Here is a 6,750-nt window from a genome sequence, read left to right on the forward strand (position 1 = left end):
TTTTCTTTAGCAGATTGAGCTTCGGGACATACTCGAGAGGTAGCGGTTCATTCCAGACGTGCCCTTGAGTTATCTTTACTTTCAGTTTTGTTCTATTCGAGAACTATACTCTGAGACTTGTATATTTTTATTCGAATTCTGTATTTAGAGGTTTGTACATGCGACAACCAAATTTTGGGTAGTGTTGAGTCTTAATTAAAGTCTTCCGCTTATTTATTATCTTTTATTCTCGTATTTCTACTTCTCTATCGTTGTGGTTGGGTTAGGCTGACGTGTCCGGTGGGAAATGGACATGTGCCATCACATCCGGATTTGGGGTGTGACAATTAGGAAGATGGGGATGCTGATTGAAGAGGTTTTTAATCGAAGAGGAAATCGAGTAAGAAGCTTGTGTAATATCTTCTATACACGGCTTCTTCTTTTTACCACGCAATACTTGCAATTTGTTTGCTTTTTATTTTCGGGGGTTAAAGATGACTCTAGAGCAGCTACTTGTATAGCTCAATAGTTTTATCTACATTTTACTTTGATGCTGCTTAGTCCTAGCTCAGTAGCTTCTTGTTTCTGTTGCTACTAACTAAAGATGCAGAGAGCCAGAGACATAGTATGGAAGTTCAGGTGCAAATGAAACAAGGAGAAGGTTTGGACTGAATTATTTTCCACTCTCTTGGGTAGTTGTTAACCAAGATCACCACGTATGAACTATATGATTTTTTATGATTTCTATAATGTGTCCATGTCTAATGTATTTTGAGCTTTGACAGTTGTTATTGAAATATTTTAAAAATTATTAAAATTATTTAACATAATAATTAATAAAATTACTTTATTTGAAGTCACATTGATAACAAATATGCATAAGTAATGATTTACAAGTTATTAAATCGGCGTAATTGAAATTAAAATGTGTTTAGTTATATATCACAGAGACCAAAAATTACCTACCTGAAAATATGATAAATTAGAGTAGTATATAAGGGAATGTTTGGAATTTTTTTTTAACCATAGGTTTCAGTTTGACCAATGAAAATTAATAAAAAATAATAATTTATTGATTTGATGATCATGAAAATTAAATATACATACATAATTTTTTTAAATGGGAATTTGAGTATGCGCATTTGGAGGATCCAGCTCCTCTCCATTATCCCCAAGTTCTAGCTTGGATTGGAGACACATGTCATAGTTTAGAATTAATGGTTGAGATCTAATTGATTATATCAAAGTCCTAACCATAGTTATTTACTTTCATATATTTGCTTCTTAAATATTTTTCAATCCAACAATTCTAGATTTACATTATATTTTTTCTAAATATAATTAAAAAAAGAATTTATTTTCTTAATTATTTGAGTAATTTTTTGCTGATATTTTACTTTTTTCCCTAACGTTTTCCATTTCTCAAATAATATTTGCCAAATAAAAAAATTAAAAATTGTGACCTGACGTTTTTTTTTAATTTTAAGAGTAAAATAAATTTTTTGTCACTCAACTTTAAATTCTTTCGTTTTCCCTAAATGGAGTTCATATTGTTCTGTAGACACTATAGCTCTTAATACTCTATTAGAATATTAAAAACTTTTAACTGTATTATAATTTTTTTCAAAAAAAGTAAAAATATTTAGTAAAAGTTTTAAATATGTATGCAGGGCAATAAAGAATTTTTTAAAATATATTTATGGAAAATATAATGGATTGTAAAAATATTTAAGAAGCAAATACATGGAATTAAATAACTATGGTTAAGACTTTGCTTTAATCAATTAAATCTCAATCATTAATTCTAAACTATGACATGTGTCTCCAATCCAAGCTAGAACTTGGAAAAAATGGAGAGGAGCCGGATCCGCATTTGCGCATGTGTATTTGGTATGAAATATTTTTTCGGCCAAAAGAATTTTTCCTCTCATTCTCATATATGCTTATGACAAATTATATGTATGTATGTGGTTATAAATTTTACTTAAATGTAGGATATATATAATAAAAATGAGGAAAAAAATAGAAAACATGATGAAATTTTGCATTGCAAGGAGTGAGAAAGTAGTGATACTGGCATGCAAATTTTATATCGACGTTTGAAGTTTTACTTTGTAGACTAATGACCCTTTTATCAAGGACAAAATATATGGAAGCAATCTGGCTACAACATATTTAGAAGCTATGCTTAAGCAAAAAAAACCATGAAAAGTCAACATTAATGGGAAATATGATATAGGTGTGCATTTTTCATGTATTGGGAAAGAAAATATTCCCTCTATCTCAATTTATGTGATACTTTTCATTTTTCGAGAGTCAAATATTTTATGTTTGATTGACAATTTACGCATGAAATTTTTAAAGTTTTGAAATGAAATTTATATATTTATAAATTATGTAAAAAGTACTATAAGTCACAATAATTGACAATTCAAAATATTTAAAAGATGTATGAAAAAATTACGATCAAAGATAAACTTGTTTAAATTTCGAAATTCAAAAAGTGCCACAAAAATGTAAGGAATACAATTCAATTGATGAGAGAAGAGAAGGCTAGAACTGACAAAAATAAAATTCATTTCTAGTGTCAACAAGCAATCTTACTCCATAGAGGACATTATGGCCAAATTTTGTGGCTAAGATTTACTCCATCCGATCACTTTGAATTGTCATTTTTTTTTTTTATAGAGTCAAACGATAAGAATTTTGAGTAACATTTTTCGATGTATTTTTTCATCATATTGATATGTAAAAAAATTGCAATTTATAGTACTTTTTGTGTAGTTTTTAAATATTTAATTTTTTGTTTAAAATATCAAATTAATGTAATCTAATTTAACTTTGAAAATTAGTCAAATTGACTTTTGAAAAGTGTATGACAATTAAAAGTGGACGGAGAGAGCAGTGATTATAACTTACTGAACATAAATATTTGTTGCACTTGACTTAGAGAATTAAAAAAAGTTATACTACTTAAATATTTAAATTTATGCCGCGAAATCACTTTACTCGAATGTTTTTGAACCCTTTATTCACATGAGAAAGAATGTAAGATGAATAATACGTCTTGCTACGATTGTTCATTACTCTCTTGTTTCTATTTATATGACGTCCTCATTAAAAATAAATGTTTCTTAATATTTTTTTCGTTCAATAATAGTTGTTCACTATACCAAAAATAGTTATTCAATAATAGTTGTTCTATTTAAAAAATCAAGAGATAATATATCTTTTGTGTCTATTTTAACCTTGCTATTAAATAGAGTATTATTTATTATTTAACACATTTTTCAAAGCATTAAATTTAATAAAATCAAAAGATAATATAGTAATATGAATACCCCTATTATTTATTGTTTCTTAAGGAGTGTGCCAAATTAATAGTGAACAACTATTATTGGACGGAGAGAAATATTTATAATTTCACAAAACCAATACAAACTTGACTTGAAGAGCAATACTTATTAAAATTTATAATTGCTCCTTGAAAGCTTAAATACATGTACTCCCTCCATCCGCTATTGTTTGTCAGGGTAAGATCATCTTACAACCCTTAAGAAAAATTTAATATAAGGTGCAATTTGACTAATATAACCCTACTATCAATCATTATTAAAATGGTTTGTACTTTTTGAAAACAGTAAAAATAACTTTTTTCACATTAAAGTAGTTTTGTAACTTTAAAATGACAACTTTTTGAAACTAGTAGTTTATGTAATTATTAAGGGCAGAATTGGAAAAACGTGACTAATTATTTCTTGATTGTTTAAATTGATAAATAATTTTGGACAACTATTTTTAGTATACCTGACAAACAATAGTGGATGGATGGAGTATAAGACATTACTCGTTTAATGCAAGTAGATCCCAACAATAGTACTGAGACTACAACTTCACCAGTTTGTTACTATCATTTACAATTTTCAAAATGGCAGTAGATTCAAATCTGTTAGTGAAAAACTTACAAGATAATAAAAATACAAGATTATAATTGAAAACAAATATGAAGAAAATAAATTTCTTCAGGCTGAGGTGCGGATATCTCGCTCTCTTTAAGGAGATTCAAGCCCACTGCAGCAAATGTTTTCACCGGTCCAGCAATAGTTCTTCTTAACTTGTCCCCTCCAGGATACAACAGTCTAATCACAATATATAACTCAACAACTCTGGACAAGAGTTGAGTCCAAAGCTCCACAAAAAAGAACACCTCCCTCCAACTAATAAGAACTCTCTTTTTGACAAACTTTATGCACTCTATATTTTTCTTGAGTGTATTGTATCTCCCAAACCAAATGAAGACCACCACTATTTATACTATAAGAAGTCTTCCTAGCCATGAATAGAAAGATAATGGCGTAGTAAATAGTGAAGATAACGGTCTTACGAGTTACATATGTTAAAAGGTATAATGGAGGAATAAAGAGTCAGATAATGGAGAAATAATATGGAGAACTTACGGCCAAGATGCCACTAAATGATGCTGCAAGAGAAACAGTCAGTAACATCAGTATTTACTCCAAATGGAGTAATGCTCCAAATATATTTCCAACCGTTAAGACAAATGAATTACCACCAACGGATAACTTGACAGCAAAGACACCATTTGACTCCAAACTTTTAACAAATTAAATATTTTGTTCAATCTTTTGACCCCCACTATTTTTAGAATCAAAAGGAAATTTATTTTCATGAAAAATAGCATTACCTTATTCTATCACAATATTATCTTCAAGATTAAAAAATCTATAGGCTGTACTATTTGAAGCGTAACCAAGAAAAGCACAAGTAGTAACTTTCTTACTCAATTTTGTAATCTTGGAATCCATTAGCCTCACAGAGGCTAGACAACCCCAAACTCTTAGATATCCCAAACTTGGCTTGTAACCTTTCCACAATTCAAAAGGTGTCAATTTAGACTTTTTATGAGGCACACGATTCAACACATAACAAGCAGTTAAAATAGCTTCACCCCAAAAATTTAAAGGTGCATGCATGTGACTCAATAAGCATGGTATTAGTCAATTCAACCAAAATTCTATTTTTCCTTTCCGCTACTAGTCAATTCAACCAAAGTTCTATTTTTCCTTTCCGCTACTCCATTAGATGAAGGAGAGTAAGGAGGAGTAGTTTCATGAATTATTCCCAATGATCTAACAAAAGAATTAAACTCATTTGACTCATATTCACGGCCTCTATTACTTCTAATTCTTTTTATTTTTCTCCCAAACTGATTTTCAACTTCATGGAGATAAGTTTTGAGGAGATAAGTTTTGAAATTTTCAAAAGCATCACTTTTATTTTTCATCAAGTAAACATATGTAAACTTAGAAAAATCATCAATGAAAGTGATAAAATATCTATTACCTCCATGAGTTAAAATTCCACCAAGTTCACAAATATCAGTATGAACTAATTCTATTAATCAGTTTTTCTTTCAACTTGAAAATGAAACCTTTTAGTGATTTTGGCTTTACTACAAGACTCACATTTTTCAAAATTCTTTTTAATCATTGGAATTAATCCTAAACTACTCATGATTCCAACATAACGATCATTTAATATGACACAAACGAGCATGCCAAAAATTGATAGAAGAAAGCATATAAACAGAAGTAGAAACTTTATTCATTTCAACATTCAGTTTGAACATCCCATCACATGCATACCCTTTCCCCACAAAAATACCCTTCTTCACTATTACATATTGATCAGATTCAATAATCTGTTTAAAGCCTGCTTTATTAAGAAGAAAACTAGACATCAAATTGTTTCTCATGGAAGGAGTATAAAGTACACCTTTCAAAGTTTACATCCTTCCAGAGGTAAAACACAATTCGACATCTCCCGTTCTGGTAATTACCGCCACAAAAGATTCTTCGGTAACGTTTGCCTGAGGGTTAGGATCACGTTTCCGGAATCTGCAAAAATCGAACAATATGCCCCACTCTTGCCACAAACAAGGCACGGCCCCTTATTCTTGAACTTGTTGATTTTGTGCTTGGTTATTTTCACTATTATTTTTCTTGGAAGGTCTACCATTATTTTTCTTGAATTTTTTCTTCTTAGGCTTCAAAGAAGTATTTTTGTGAGTTTCAAGAGTAGCATTATTTGAAGTAATTAAATTTACCTTCGTTGTGATGTTGCTCTCTTCTTTTTTGAAAAGTGCATCTTGGCCCTTTGCCTTTTCACCATCGTACTTTTCCACTTTCTCATGATGAGAAATAAGTTCATCATCATCCATGGAGGTGTCATTAACCTTCCATCTTTTGAAATGGTTACCATTGAACCGAAATGGCTTGTTCAGGTCTCCCATCTTGACATCCGCGGTTTTTTCAGTTGTAGCAATTACTAAATCTCCTTAAAATTGTTAGTGAAAAACTTACAAGATAATAAAAATACAAGATTATAATTGAAAATAAATATGAAGAAAATAAATCTCTTCAGGCTGAGGCGCGGATATCTCGCTCTCTTTAAGGAGATTCAAGCCCACTGCAGCAAATGTTTTCACCGGTCCAGCAGTAGTTCTTCTTGACTTGTCCCCTCCAGGATACAACAGCCTAATCACAATATATAACTCAACAACTCTGGACAAGAGTTGAGTCCAAAGCTCCACAAAAAAGAACACCTCCCTCCAACTAATAAGAACTATCTTTTTGACAAACTTATGCATTCTATATTTTTCTTGTGTGTATTGTATCTCCCAAACCAAATGAAGACCACCACTATTTATACTAGAAGAAGTCTTCCTAGCAATGAATAGAAAGATAATGG

This window comes from Solanum tuberosum, unplaced genomic scaffold (genome assembly GCF_000226075.1).
Source record: "Solanum tuberosum cultivar DM 1-3 516 R44 unplaced genomic scaffold, SolTub_3.0 scf00764, whole genome shotgun sequence".
NCBI lineage: Eukaryota > Viridiplantae > Streptophyta > Magnoliopsida > Solanales > Solanaceae > Solanum > Solanum tuberosum.